At 40.2% G+C, this 15,000-nt stretch overlaps 1 protein-coding gene across 7 annotated transcripts in view; it reads left to right on the top strand.

The window, feature by feature from the left end:
* Window positions 1-15,000, top strand: part of LOC136852142 (protein prune homolog 2-like) — a 207,632-nt gene that overhangs the window by 14,024 nt on the left and 178,608 nt on the right. The window contains exon 1 of one of the 7 annotated variants that reach the window (XM_067126624.1): window positions 5,673-5,806. The exons of 5 other annotated variants lie outside the window; for them this stretch is intronic. The gene's annotated coding sequence lies outside the window, so the exon portion shown is untranslated. Of the gene's footprint in view, window positions 1-5,672; window positions 5,807-15,000 lie in introns of those variants that run through there. One more of the 7 variants, XM_067126596.1, reaches the window with a different exon arrangement.

Raw genomic sequence — 15,000 nt, 5'->3', positions numbered from 1 at the left:
ATGAGAGAAGACACTGCAAGAAGGCACTTTTCAGAATGAGAGAAGACAGCAAGAAGGCACTTTTCAGAATGAGAGAAGACACTGCAAGAAGGCACTTTTCAGAATGAGAGAAGACACTGCAAGAAGGTACTTTTCAGAATGAGAGAAGACACTGCAAGAAGGCACTTTTCAGAATGAGAGAAGACACAGCAAGAAGGTACTTTTCAGAATGAGAGAAGACATTGCAAGAAGGCACTTTTCAGAATGAGAGAAGACACTGCAAGAAGGTACTTTTCAGAATGAGAGAAGACACAGCAAGAAGGCACTTTTCAGAATGAGAGAAGACACTGCAAGAAGGTACTTTTCAGAATGAGAGAAGACACTGCAAGAAGGCACTTTTCAGAATGAGAGAAGACAGCAAGAAGGCACTTTTCAGAATGAGAGAAGACACTGCAAGAAGGTACTTTTCAGAATGAGAGAAGACACTGCAAGAAGGTACTTTTCAGAATGAGAGAAGACACAGCAAGAAGGTACTTTTCAGAATGAGAGAAGACATTGCAAGAAGGCACTTTTCAGAATGAGAGAAGACACTGCAAGAAGGTACTTTTCAGAATGAGAGAAGACACAGCAAGAAGGCACTTTTCAGAATGAGAGAAGACATTGCAAGAAGGCACTTTTCAGAATGAGAGAAGACACTGCAAGAAGGTACTTTTCAGAATGAGAGAAGACACTGCAAGAAGGTACTTTTCAGAATGAGAGAAGACACAGCAAGAAGGCACTTTTCAGAATGAGAGAAGACATTGCAAGAAGGCACTTTTCAGAATGAGAGAAGACATTGCAAGAAGGCACTTTTCAGAATGAGAGAAGACACTGCAAGAAGGTACTTTTCAGAATGAGAGAAGACACGGCAAGAAGGTACTTTTCAGAATGAGAGAAGACACGGCAAGAAGGTACTTTTCAGAATGAGAGAAGACACAGCAAGAAGGTACTTTTCAGAATGAGAGAAGACATTGCAAGAAGGTACTTTTCAGAATGAGAGAAGACACTGCAAGAAGGTACTTTTCAGAATGAGAGAAGACATTGCAAGAAGGCACTTTTCAGAATGAGAGAAGACACTGCAAGAAGGTACTTTTCAGAATGAGAGAAGACAGCAAGAAGGCACTTTTCAGAATGAGAGAAGACACTGCAAGAAGGCACTTTTCAGAATGAGAGAAGACAGCAAGAAGGCACTTTTCAGAATGAGAGAAGACACTGCAAGAAGGTACTTTTCAGAATGAGAGAAGACACTGCAAGAAGGCACTTTTCAGAATGAGAGAAGACAGCAAGAAGGCACTTTTCAGAATGAGAGAAGACACTGCAAGAAGGTACTTTTCAGAATGAGAGAAGACAGCAAGAAGGCACTTTTCAGAATGAGAGAAGACATTGCAAGAAGGCACTTTTCAGAATGAGAGAAGACACTGCAAGAAGGTACTTTTCAGAATGAGAGAAGACATTGCAAGAAGGCACTTTTCAGAATGAGAGAAGACATTGCAAGAAGGCACTTTTCAGAATGAGAGAAGACACTGCAAGAAGGTACTTTTCAGAATGAGAGAAGACACTGCAAGAAGGCACTTTTCAGAATGAGAGAAGACATTGCAAGAAGGCACTTTTCAGAATGAGAGAAGACACTGCAAGAAGGTACTTTTCAGAATTAGAGAAGACAGCAAGAAGGCACTTTTCAGAATGAGAGAAGACAGCAAGAAGGCACTTTTCAGAATGAGAGAAGACACAGCAAGAAGGCACTTTTCAGAGTGAGAGAAGACACAGCAAGAAGGCACTTTTCAGAATGAGAGAAGACACAGCAAGAAGGCACTTTTCAGAGTGAGAGAAGACACAGCAAGAAGGCACTTTTCAGAATGAGAGGAAGTAGTACGGAACGTGAAACTTACGATGATCAAATACTGTCAGAAAGCTTCCTCTGGAGCGCAAGAAAACGGTGCAAGAAAGCATCTGCTAGAATACGAGAAAATAATGCCAGAATGCTTCGTGCAGAACGAGCGAAAACAGAGCCCGAGTGCGAACCTTGGCCCTCCGAAAGTGCAGGCCACACTAATCGATATTCGGGTTCCTCCCGTGCAGGTTGCATATCGCCAAGGGCAAAATGTGTTCGAGTGGCCTTGCACGGAACATCCTGCCGTTAGTCGCTTTCATTTTAGTTTTCTGTAAGAGAAAACTATGGAGATGGCTTTTCCAGTCCGTCCGCACTTTTTCTGTCCACCCTCAGATCCTAAAAACTACTGAGGCTAGAGGGCTGCAAATTGGTATGTTGATCATCCACCCTCCAATCATCAAATATACCAAATTGCAGCCCTCTCGCCTCAGTAGTTTTTATTTTATTTAAGGTAAATTTTAGCCATACTCGTATTTCTGGCACCTCTATAGATACCAACAACACAGGCCACCACCGGGCCGTGGCTGAGTATTTATTTGGGCCGCGGTTGAGATTATCATTGGCCGTGGCTGAGTTTCATGATCCGTGGCTGAAAGTTTCATACAGCATTATACGCTGTACAGAAAACTCTGATGTGCCGAAGTAACTTCGGCGCATTTTTTGTTGTTGTTCGTTGGAACGAATTGTTTGTCGTTTGATGTTCTAGTGTATTCTTAGTTAACAAAATTTCGTATTGCGCTTTATAGCTGGTTCCTTTTGTCAAGTGGATGGTTTACATGCATGTCATTTTGTGTAGATTTAAGAATACTTTGTCTGCTCTCTCATAAACAGATATCAATATTCTTGTTATCTATTCAACGACGTCTTTAGTTCAGAAAAAAACAATGGCCTCTTTCTCCTCAGAAGTGTTGCCTCTTGTCCGAGAATTGTCTTGACCTCCGCGTGGAAGTGTCGCTTGTCCTTGGTAAGATGGTATTCCTCCTTATAATCGCCTTTTTTCTAAAAGTTGCCCCTTGAGGTGCGTTCGAGGATCTCCTGGTGAAACTTTTTTTTTTTTGGAAGGGGTTGGGGGATTCCGTATTTGAGAAAATAGTTTGACTTCAGAGAGGAAGCCTTTTAGTTTACTGTTAAAGAAAACTATTGTGCCGGCTTTGTTTGTCCGTCCGCACTTTTTCTGTCAGCCCTCAGATCTTAAAAACTACTGAGGCTAGAGGGCTGCAAATTGATATGCTGATCATCATCAAACATACCAAGTTGCAACCCTCTAGCCTCAGTAGTTTTTTTTATTTTATTTAAGGTTAAAGGTAGCCATAATCGTGCTACTGGAGCCGATATAGGTACCAAAACACAGGCCACCACCGGACCGTGGCTGAATTTCATTGGCCGCGGCTAAGAAGTTCATGGTCCGTGGCCGAGGCCACCACTGGACCGTGGCTGAGGCCACCACTGGACCGTGGCTGAGTTTCATGGGCCGAGGCTGAAAGTTTCATACAGCATTATACGCCGCACAGAAAACTTGTTTATTGTTGACATTTATTTTGTCGTGCTCCAAAGGATTTCCTTCCGATGACGACTATGGAGAATAGCTTAGTCTTTGAATATGTCATTCCTCCTCTGCTGCTCCTGAATAAATTGAACTGTCTCCTGTTTTAGGAGGTAGTTTCGTCGTGATTAAGAATGAGGTGAGAGAGCGTGAGTGGAATGGCTTTGGCAATCTGGGACCCCATACAGATTCTTCCCGCCTAAAAGTGCTGATCTCCTTTTTATTGGCCCTGGAGATGCTCGTCCTGTTTGGGAGGAGGAGGAGGAGGAGGTCGTCCTTTCAGGCTGACCTCAGACCGGGATCAAAGAAGGGGAGGAAGGTAGAATTAACGACTCTGTGTAAAAGTAAAATCGAACTTGAAAGAGACGCAACACGTACCTTGGATGTGTGGTACCTGAAGGAAGAGTGGGTTACAGCGAGAAGTCTGAACTCGAGAAATTTTTTTCTTGCTAAAATTGTAACAGAAAGCTTTCCCTTGTGGGGAGAGGCGTTGCTATTGCGTAAAAGGAAGAAAAAATGAAAGAGGGGCGTCTGTTCACGTTGGACTGCGTATCTCGATCCTGAATTGTGAAAAGTCTTCGCAGAGTTCGTAGTTCTTTCTCACTGAAGTTTTGACTTTTTGAAACAAAGTTTTCTATTTTCTCTCAAGAGCAAAAGTAAACGTTTCGTCCTCATTTGAAAGATCTTCCTCGGTTCCTCGGCCGAGAAGCAAGTTGTTCTCTCTGCACCCAAGAGAAAAGGCAGCCATCGACTTGAGAGTAAGTGGCGCTCCCTTTTGCTTCTTATGTAATATCTTGGCTTCTTCATGGTTTCGAGAGCACTTTCACATCGGCGCAGTGGTATCCTTCCATGAGCAAGAGGAATTTTGTCTTTTACACATTAACTGCAAACAATTTTCAGGCTTGATGAGGTCTCACGTAGCAACATTCTGTTTGATCGAACTTGTGCCTGCTACGTTTTCCTCTGGTTAGGAATTAGCCTACTTTTCGTCTTTTCATCCGGGTATGTATACATACATACATACATACATACATACATATATATATATGTATATATATATATATATATATATATATATATATATATATATATATATATATATATATTGATATGCCCTATATTGTTTATTCTTACTTGAAAAAATGGTTTGCACACGTAAAAGATAAGGAACTCTCTTGTCCTAGAATGTCGTTTACACTACTCTAGGACAGGGTTTCCCAACCCCATGCCCGTGGGCCAAAAGTGGCCCGTTTGATTGTGAATATGGCCCGCTAGAGAAAAACAAGTAAAAGTATAATTCTCTTTTTTATATCATAAAAATTAGATTTACCGTTTATCCTGAATAAAAGAAATACTCCTTGGAACATCAGTAACTACAAAGAAAAGTTTCATTGGCGTCTGTTGTGTTACATCATAAATATACCTTTGTTTGGATTAAGATTTGGCATGGAAATAAACTCATGTTTGCCCTCTTTAAAATATATATATTCCTTTGAATTCCTCTGAAGTAAGTCCTTGTCAGTTTCTTATTCCTAATTTCTGAAATTAGGAATAAGAAATTGACAATGACTTATTTCAGAGGAATTCAAAGGAATATGTTTTAAAGAGTACAAACATGAGTAGTGCATCTCTCGTTCTTCTGTTCTTCGTATGTTGTCGATGCTAGTGAATTGTGTAGGAGCATTCCGTCAAGAAAGACTGCCACAGTTTCCTTTTAGATTTTGAAAATGTAAGTTCCTGTGGTGTAAATTATGGTTAAAAATCATGCTAAATGCATTTTAGAACACTTAGAAAAATTAAGTCCCGCACTTTTTATCACCAAATACACCTCAATATGTCTTTGCATGCATGAAATCTGTATCAACCTATCAACTTTACGTAATTGGTGTATGTTGGAAAATATTTAATTCATCTTCGACGTGTCTTGCAAAAATGAGGAGCCTGGAAGGAAGCTAAATTTTATCCTATTCCAGAAAAGGAGGTAGTTCGGGATCATGGAAAACAGATCCACCATCCACGGCGCACACGTGCTTCATGATCGAGAGGTTCACAATTAAGGAAACACGGAATTATTTTACTTCCATGAGGGACAGTGCCCCCCCCCCTTTCTCTCTCTCTCTCTCACACACAAAATAGGATCACCGACTAATGGTAACATTTTCGAGAATTACTCGGAAATGTTGGTATCCCTGCGGAGATTCTCGACGGGGAGGACGTGAACAATGAAACCTCACAGCGGATGCCGTGTAATTATTGTTTTAACGTTTTTTTTTTCTTGTAATTGACCATTGATTGTTGTTAAAGCGAAGATGTCTGAAAACAAAAACGCCAGGGTGGTGCGCTTGAATTAAAAGGTAAAACTCAACATATTTCTCCGTTACATGTAGCCTATGCTAAGTGGTGAACTGAAGTAGTGTTCATTCCAATTTGGCATACGTAGATTAAGTAACACTAGATGTAGTTCAATTAAGCTGTCGCGTTCATGGGAGGAAGAATTACTGGTATATGACGAGATAGCTTCATTTCCCTAAGAATTTTCTATTAAACTGAAGTAAGAAAATAGGAAACAGTGGGTAGATAAAGGACAGATAGGTGTTGTAGACCAAATGTAAAGGGTGAAGGGCAAAGGGCAGAAAGCATTGTGCTCGGTGTCGAAAAGAAGTTCCGGCTAACATATTATTACAGCCCTCGTTTACAGCATTCAGCTTATCATATTACATCGCAGAATAGGCTAGGGATTTCAGCTCTCTCCCGATCTATACTACTCACGACTGTTTACACAGGGTCTGCGATGCCTGTTCCAGCATTCGTCGCTTGCCCTACGCTAAGAGTATTCTTTAGACGTTGGTGCTGTTCTGCAGGGTGAAATCACTGCTCTGAAGTATTTTTTTTATTATTTTTTTTATATTTCAGCATTGGAATATGATGTAATACATTTTCAAGTTAGGTTCATTAAGTAGTATACAGTAACCCCCCGTATTCGCGGGGGATATATCTCACCCCCCTCCCACAAATAGCTAAAACCCGCGAATACTTAGAACCCTTCTTAAAACACTTAGAACTGCCTATTTTGATAGTTCAAACACACAAAACAAACGAAAAATGCTTATACAGGTATTATCCTACTTACGATGGGGTTAGGCTCCAAAAAAAAAAACCATCTTTTGTTTGTAAAACGTAAGAAATACCAAAACGTATCTCGAACATAGCCTAGCCTACACTAAGGTATTTTGTACGATGTATACATATATAGTAGCCTAGCCTACACTATAAAGTACACTCTATACATACGCGGTATAGTCATTATTAATGTCAGGTGGTTCATGCAAAGTGACTTATGATAATTCAATACAAAGAGAAATTGAATAACAAGAATTAGTTTAGCCTACACTATGGTATACTGTATACATATACGGTAGCCTAGCCTACATTATAGTGTACTCTATTCACATATCGTATTATACAAACATCAACATAACGAATATGCATCTTTTCCATGGATCTTTTAAAATGTTATGCCTTGATTCACTGTATACAATAATATTGTATATAATATTATTATATTGCTTTTGTATTATAATTTGGGATTATAGTGATCAGCGTTTTGGTTTGGAAATCGTTATGTGGTGGTTATTTCGCCGTATTTAATTCAGCTCAGAGCACTTTTCTTGCTTGTAGTTAGCGTAAATGAATCTCTAGATACTTTATATATATATGGGGCAAGGTTATTTTTCATTATACGAAGTGTTTTTATGTCGAAATATAACTAAAATACGTCTCGTTGTGAAATTAATCTATCTATTTCGTCATTAGATGACGATGGCTATTTATTTTGTGTAAAAAAAAAATTCAAGATTCCGTTCACTATTTTCACTTGATTTTGTAAGGACGGGATTGAGTGACATACTGGCTGGGTGTTGACTGGTTTATTGGTGGTTCCTTACTGAATGAATGTACAGTTGTTGTTTTAGATTTAGCTGGTCTTGTGCCAGCACGGGCTCGTGCTCCTAGAGCAGCCCGTAACTCTTATGTTGATGATGAGTCTGTGAGATGGATAGATGAATGTACAGAATCTTCGAAGTTGTTATTGGCTGGTGCGAGCCGCAAAGTAGTATCTACACACAGACAGGGCAAAACAGAGGCAACGTTCGGACAGATGGCGATAGTGAGAGACATAATATACGTGCAGTGATAAAACATATACCAATGGCGAGACGTTTGGCATCTTCACAAACAGAAACATACATACAGTTTGATACAGAAGATTTGGTGGAACATTATGAGTACTCGATTAGAATGCTTGCATGGCAATGCAAGTAGTGGTGATTGTACATATAGTCCAGGCGACTGGTGCAAAATAGAGCTAGAATTGCTCAGTTAGTGATACAAGCATGAAATTTGGCATAATGATACTTCAGTCCATACTCAATATTTACAGGGTGGAGCCCTTGTATATCACATGTTTCTTAGCAACGGTTGCTAGGGAACACGAACCACCCTACCAATGGGCAGCATAAGCCGATTCAGGAAGAAAATTTTTATATAAACCACCAACACCTTTTGTTAGACATATTTATAATATTTATATCAGTAGTAAAATGTTACAGGCATCAGCAGTAAGTAACAACAACATTTATTTTGTTGCTAGGCAACTCACCGACCATAGTAGCAGTCCGCTTACATCTTTATCCAACATTCAAAGACATTCCTACTTGCAGCAGGTTAAAATTATACAGAAGGGAATATGATTAATCTATCTAGCAGTCTATTGGCTTGATAATCTATGTAGACTATTAGAAGTATTTATTACACTATAATAGCTAAACAATAAGTATGTGCTTGAAATTACTGTGATTCGTACAGTGATCAGAATTAAACGAAGAATAGAATGGAGATATATATTCAAACACGTATGTTACTAGCAACACAAACACAGTATCAACTAGCTACTCACACATTTCATACATTGTCACAATCTGTGTGGCATGTGCAGTAAACTGTACACTTAAGGTGTGCCCTTACACACTTGCAGTCTGTGCATCTGCTCCTACATCTACATTGGATTAGCTCTGGACACGATGCACTTGCTTCAGGTAGATTTGTCCACAGCGGTCTCCAATGCTCTGGACAGGTCCACCCCATTCAGCAGGGGAAGGCAACTGGCGATGGGGAATTGTAGCATGCCCCCAATGGTGTCCACCCTGCAATACTGCCCTCCTGATATGTTGTTGTAGAGCAGCTTTAGAAGGAGGAAGGACTGACATCTCACGCCCTTTACGTGTGAACAGAAGCTTTCTGGCTTCATTGACCGAAGTACATGTCGCTGTTCTGTCATATAGAAGAATGGTGAAGTACTCTAGTGAAGTGTATGTCTCTTCAGTTATTTGTTCTGGTGCATCATGCACCTCATAGAAGGCACCAGTGAATTCATCATGTGTTTCCCATACCTTCCAGGCGGTCTTCTTTTCCGACTTGGGCAAACTGTGACACTGTATCACAGCCAGTGAAGGCATGGAACACAGGGAGTGCTAATGACTTTTGGGGCCCAAGTGAAGCAGATATCTCATGAACTGGAATGTAGCGGAATTCCTTGCCACAGCCGAAGGCAATCCAGAGTTCAATAGCACCCTACATGCTGCACAGTTGCTACTGCTAACACAACAACATCAGTATCAACAGTTCGAACAAGAATCTTGCGGAAGCCCTGCTTACAAGCATCAGCCACATGGACCATCATTCTGGAATCCGCTTCCTCATGATTACATGGAGCAATGTTAGTGATGTCTCGAATCGGTACACAAAGTACATCAGCACCATCAGTAAGAATAAGAGGCTGCTCTGCCGAAGTACGTGTCAACAGTTCTTCATTTAGTAGTTTGAACAGCTCGATTTTGTTGTTGTTAACACGAAGGAATTGCTGCCAGTTCTTTGGTATGGGGCTGGATACCTGCACACGTCTCCGTTGACTAGGGCCCCTTTACACGTGTTTCTCTGGTCTGTGCCTTCAGACTGTTATCCACATACTGATCCCAGACAATATCTACACGTTGAGTCTGGTTTTGCTCCCTCTTGATATGCGGAACAAACACGTTTGCAGCATAGTCACCAAATGTTCTGCATCCACCAGGTCTAAGAATGTTGACAAGAACAGCACCATCCATGATCGTCACTTCTGTGTCTGGCCTTGTACCACATGTAAATGCTGCATGCTGTTCTAGGCAACCCATGAGATCCGATTTTTTCCCAGTCGTAATTGCCCATAGGAAGAGAGAGATGGTGGAAACGGATGGTTTTCATGGCTGAAGAAATTGTCTAAATCACCATCTCTTGTCTGGCATGCAACATACAGCCTTGCAGAACAGAGAGGATTCATTTCAACAGACTGGACTTTGCATCACCTTTCTTAAACCTTTGTGTTTGTTCATTAAACAATTCTACCTTGTTCCTGGTGATGGTGGCTGTTATTGGCTTGGTGTTTGTCCTAAGGCGCTCGTCTACAAACATTTTATACTGCTCTTGGCCTTTCAGCTGTATACTATAGAGGCACTCAACTGACTGCTGGTCCATGATGTCCTTTGAATGCAGTCGCAGAAGATCCTGGCTTTCTTCCTCAAAAGGGCTGCCCATGCCATCAATTGCACTTGCTAGTGCGTTCACTCTAGCGAAGTGCTTTTGTGTGGCATCTGTTTGCTCATGGTGGTTTCTCTGGCCAGCACATTCTGTTTTCCCAACCATGGAAGACTCAAATTCAGAAATGATGCGGATGAGTTCTGGCCCTGCTACTGCCCAGCGTAAAGGGCATCTGGATCCTGTGTCAAGCCAATGATCCCTCCTTCTTCCTTCATCAAGCCATTGTTTTGTTCATGGCCCTGGTCAATGCTCATGAGAGAGAATTTTCACTGGATTTAGCCATCGCAAACTTGCCCTGTCGGAATTCTCGAGCAACATCAGGATGAGTGTTTTCCAAACTACACATATCTCTCACATGTACTGGCACCCAACGGGCATAATGGGTGTGGTTGAGACTGAAGAACCTAGGGACCAACTTCTGGTCAGTGTATCTATGTACAAGCTAAAGTCACCCACACGTAGTGAACGTACGAATGCCAACACAAGCAGCTCCAGTTCGAGTGTTGTGTACCAATACTGAAACTGTGGGCTTTCTGATTTCCGTTTGGTGCACCAACTGTTGAAGGTCTCAGGATCCTCACTGTCTGTGACATACACATCATATGCCTTCTTCAGCAGGATATACAATGCACATGCAGTGACTTGATGGGCATGTCTGGTACAGGTCACATGAGATGCCCTCAGGAAAGATTCAACAATGCCTGGAGTAGCAAGTTCTGCTTCCTGAAGAGCCTCTACCCAACCGCTACCTTCCAACCAGTGACCCAAGACTTTGTAGCTTGTCATCTCTGTATGAAGGCCACTGAGAAGTATGACAAACTTGTTTCACCAAAAGTGCAGCAAACTCGGGCAGCTGCTACTGGTTGTAAGTCACCTATTACAAGCAAAGAAAGAAAAGATAATATATGGCATGTATATATAAATATATGTAGCAACATTGGTTTGTATAGGCTTGTCAGTGGCTCATACCCCTTGATATTATCTTTTGTCAATACCGGTTGCTAAGAAAATGTTCCCTAGCAACCAATGCTATGTCCTGCAGAGTACAGAGAGGGTTCCATATTAATAAAAACACAATCTCCTATGTTGTAGACATTCAAATATTTGATATTGTTTTTAATAAAATGATATTGCATGTGCTATTAGTGGATATTATCGTCCGGGGTTGCTGGCTGTCAAGCATAAAATGTTGCCTAGCAACCGTTGCTAGGCAAAATACAGTTCACGAGGGCTCCACCCCTGAAAATGTTAAGTGTGGTGTGGTGGACATTTATGCCAAGTTTCATGCTTGTATCACCATCTGAGCAATTTTTTCACCTATCGCTTGGACTAATAAATCGAGACAACAATGGTTAGGGAGAAACAAGCGAAAATATTGTATGGTACAAGTTGCGTTCCTTGAGAGAGAGAAAACGGGATGCTCTTGTTTTTGTCTTATCCCCTCCGATAGATGACGAACACACACGTGTGCTGGAAAGAGACCGCGATCGGTGTGATGCGTCTCTTACAATTTCATCATAACACAAGCTTTATGTATTTATCGTTTATTGGCGTAAAAATAGCAGTAATGTGTTCTTTCATGTTAGTAGTTTTGATTAAAATACTTTCTCTCCGATTTTAGTTGCAGTCGAGTTTCATCCATGTTGCCTACGCATGATAAATTTACAGTATAGTCATTAGCAGCTTGAACATTGTTTTCTCAGCCTCAGCTACAGCTTGCAGCATAAATTTAGCAGTATATTTCCTTGACGATCTTTTATCCGTACCGAATAAGGGTATAATGTAAAAATATATCAGTCCTATTCTACTTAACGTCATTTGTGCCATAACCTACGGTAATTGTTTATTACCATACGATGGTTGAAATACCAGGTAAACGGCTGTTATCTGATTCGGTTATAAGTAAAACAACAGTGTCTCGTTCGGTTGTTTATGGCTGTACGCATTTACGCAAGTATAACATTACTAACAATACTTTTATCGTTCTCTTTTACTTTTTTAACTAGAAGATGGGATAAAGAGGTGGAGGAAAAGTTGTCTATTGTAATTTGTTCTCACTGCCTGATTACACTGCTGCCTACGCCCATACGAAATTTAAAAATATTTTATGAATATTGTCGTATTGGTATTAATTGCTTACCCCATTGCAAAATCGAATTATCGTAAGGTGAATTATTGTAACTTGAGCATCACCCAAGTATTTTAATAGTTTTATTACAAAAAGTGCATTTAGTCATGAAAATGAGATGAAAATGCAGTAATTAGTGAATATTTCTCAGTGAAAAATACCGTGAATGGACGAATTTTCAGCAAATAATATGTATATATGTTCCATAGAGAAATCCAGGAATAGATGAGTCCGCGAATCGTGAGACCGCGAATACATGGGGTTCACTGGTATGTCAGAAATTCTAGTTATTGTGCCACCGCGTCACCTACCTGCTGGGTGACCTGAACACGCGCATGGCTGTTGTCTGATGTTGTGTAGAGTGAGTTGCTCATGGTGGGAACAAGTAGGGCTAGGAATCTAACTTTGAGTGGGAACTCACCCAGTCCCCCTCCCCCCACATAACCAAAACGTTCATTCTTTCAGATAATGAAGGCTGAATACAGACCTCGCTTCTTAAGTCCTGGTCTGGATGGTTCTTTTCATTGGCAGTCTGACGGGACAAGAAGTTTAGTGATCATATCTATCTTAAACATAGAAAAGCAAAATACTTGGAAAACGAACAGGATAGGGATCATTTGAAGTGGAAAAAAGGAAAAATTCGAACCATGCGTATACTTTCCAATCTAGTTTTATCCATTGTAGGGCCAAGGTTTCTAGAAGTTTTACCAAAGTTAGTAGAAATGGGGGTGAAAACAAGCTAGATTGGTTACATAAGCTTGCAGCTGAGTAAAAAAAATGGTATACGGTAGGCCTATAGGTAATTCTATAGAGTATGCAGCGGATAGAAAATTCCAGTCCTAATGGTGTAGTAAAGAAAGGGGTAGGAATCTTCACACAGTAGTCCTACAAGGTCTTATGTGTGATACTGCGGAGAATATTGCTATTGATACTTTAAGATAGAATGAAGATGATAAAGACAGTAGGAGTGGTATTCTAGCTGATTTTATTTGTCTTGGTCATTTCAGTAGAAGCGATAGTACTGATAAAGGCTAAGTAAATTGAAGAACAGCATTAGAATACTAATTTTACAAAGCTGATTTTATCTTGAAAGAAGGATAGACATAGCAGACGACATTACACCGTAATTAATATAACTTCAATATAGTGTCTTCGTTAATATAGTATAGTTTGCAAAGCTGGAAACATTATATTTGGAGAGAGAGAGAGAGAGAGAGAGAGAGAGAGAGAGAGAGAGAGAGAGAGAGAGAGAGAGAGAGAGAGATTTACCAGTGCTTTTAAATATCGCTAGAGCCATTTTTTTAAGTAAATGGCCGCCATGTGATCTATGGTCTGGTCTGTGCTCTCTATCTTGTTTCGTTTTACTGCCCTGCGGGTGTGCCTCTTAGGGGATAGGGAAAGTGGTTGGTTGTTGTACGTGTTTAACGGTTCTATTTTTTTGGTGTATTTATTTGGGATAGGCATCATTATATGTTTATGTATTTAAAAAAAAAGTTATTTTGGTGGGGATTTTATTTTCAGATATGAATGTATTAATTTACTTGTAACAAACACACATATACATACATACATACATACATACATACATACATACATATATATATATATATATATATATATATATATATATATATATATATATATATATATATATATATATATATATATATATTATATATATATATATATATACACTGTATATAAAAGCAGATGCTCACTATCGCTCAAATTTGCTAGTTCCCATATCCGTACCATACCCATACCCATATCTGTATTATACCCATACCCATACCCACATCAGTACCATACTCATACCCATATCTGTTCCATACCCATATCCATATCCATACCAGACTAATACCATACCAGACTAATACCATACCCATACCCATATCCATACCATACCCATACCATACCCATACCAATACCTATATCCATACCCATATCCTTACATTACCCATACCCATATCCATTCCACACCCACACCCACACCCATTCCATACCATACCATACCATACCATACCATTCCATTCCATATCCAATCTCATACCCATATCCATACCATACCCTACCCATATCCGTATCATACTCGTACCCATATCCGTACCATAGCCATACCCACAGCTAAATTAACCCTACTAACAATAGTCAGCAAAAGTCTACTGGCAGCACCAGCCCCGCTTACCTTCTGGTCACATACAAACAACTGACCACATCTTGGTGTAGGTGCAGGAGCAGCTCTTGGCTGGTGATGGGTTTTGAACCAATACTGATGCCATTGGCGGTTCCGGACCATCACGAGTATCACCAGTAGTGCCTGCTGTTGTTCGAGAATTACCCGCTGAGTCCATTTCAAAACAAAAATAACAAAGCTCAGCCAAAAATCATTATTATATGCCGTTGGGTCACTTAATGTTGAAAATTTCTAGACAGTTATTAGAATATTATTCTTGAGAGATGTGTTCACAACTCCAGGATCCTTTGAAGCAGTGTTCAGCTCCTGAAGCATTCCAGGAGAAATGCCCATTGGATTATAACATCTTAAATTCTTAAAAGACTTCAGGATCCTGTGAAGCCGTCTTTAGCTCCTAAATGGATTCCTGTTGGGTCCTCTTCCCTTCAGGAAAGAAATCAGAATCTGTCTCGGGAATCATCATTTCTTCAACCTCCTGTAGAAACGCCCATTGGATTATAACGCCTTCTTAAATCTTGAAGACTTCAGTTGTATAACAGAAATAGTATTTACTGTGATCTCATAATGCAGGTTGTTCATAGTTACCACAAGAGGTT

Source organism: Macrobrachium rosenbergii, chromosome 3 (genome assembly GCF_040412425.1).
Source record: "Macrobrachium rosenbergii isolate ZJJX-2024 chromosome 3, ASM4041242v1, whole genome shotgun sequence".
Taxonomy (NCBI): domain Eukaryota; kingdom Metazoa; phylum Arthropoda; class Malacostraca; order Decapoda; family Palaemonidae; genus Macrobrachium; species Macrobrachium rosenbergii.
The sequence above is the reverse complement of the archived record's forward strand: the minus strand, read 5'-3'. Positions and strand labels throughout refer to the sequence as shown.